Source organism: Chaetura pelagica, unplaced genomic scaffold (genome assembly GCF_000747805.2).
Source record: "Chaetura pelagica isolate M959 unplaced genomic scaffold, ChaPel_1.0 scaffold82, whole genome shotgun sequence".
In the NCBI taxonomy this organism is placed as follows: domain Eukaryota; kingdom Metazoa; phylum Chordata; class Aves; order Apodiformes; family Apodidae; genus Chaetura; species Chaetura pelagica.
This window is the reverse complement of record NW_009952990.1, coordinates 5,481,782-5,482,900: the sequence shown is the minus strand read 5'-3', so window position 1 is coordinate 5,482,900 and position 1,119 is coordinate 5,481,782.

Sequence of the window (1,119 nt, the reverse complement as noted above, 5' to 3'; positions counted from 1 at the left end):
AGGCAGGCAGGCAGGCAGGGCAGGAGGCAGCGAAGGCACTCTTTGTAATACAAGTCAGCCTCTCCGACTGCAAGCACACAGCCAGACGATGATACTGCTCATCAGTTCCCCTCCGGACTCTTGCACACTCTTGATGACACCCGCTCTCTTCCTCTTCCTATGTACACGCCGGGAAAAGAAAAGGATATATATCACATATATATATATATATATATGCATCCATCTGATGGGTCAACACCGTCATGCACGCACTTGCCGAAGCGCTATATGCATGCCCACGTACCGTGGATACGTACATTTGCACACGTGGGGGTATGCAGGGCCAGGCTCCACTGAGCTGGGCAGCATAGAGGAGAAGAGCACTTGGTAAAAGTACTGCCCTATATGGTAGGAAAGGAGAGCAACTGCTCAAACCAGCAGATCCAGGATTGCGCTGTTGCTGGCAGTGAGAGTTTTATAATTGTATAAGTTGCCACCAACAGTCAAGATCTAGTCATGAAGCATGGCTTGCACGTGAAGGGGGAAAAAACCCAACAACAACAACAAAAAACCCCCACAAAAAAACCTAAACAAAAACAAAATTAAAAAAAAAAACCCAAACCAACAACAACAACAAAAAACCTCACAAAAAAACACCCAAACCCTCATATTTCTTTCACTGCTGCACTTCCTGGTCTGGTGCATAGGGAAGAGGCCTGGGTGACTGTCTGGGAGGCTAGCTGCCTTGCCTCCCCAGCCCCCCTCCCACCCCTCTGCCTTTCTCCCCTTTTGCAGTCCAGATAAATCTCCTGGAATACGACCAACCAAATAACATCACCTCTTCCTCTGCCCCCTCCCCTTGGCCGTGGCCACCACCGGATTCCAGCCATTCCCTCCTCTTGGAGGACGAGACGACGGCACCGACCCTTCCTGCTCAGTGCACACAGAAATAAATACCACATTCGCATGTGCACGAGTATTTTTTTTTTGTGGTTATGAGTCCAGAGGGACCCTCAAGAAACCAGCGACGAACTGTCCGCCCTCGAACTCCGGCCTTCACCTCCCGGGGCGCCCCACGGTGCCGGCGCGCCCTCCAGTAGCAGGGGCCGCTCCCCGCAAAGTCCCCCCCTCCCACACCCA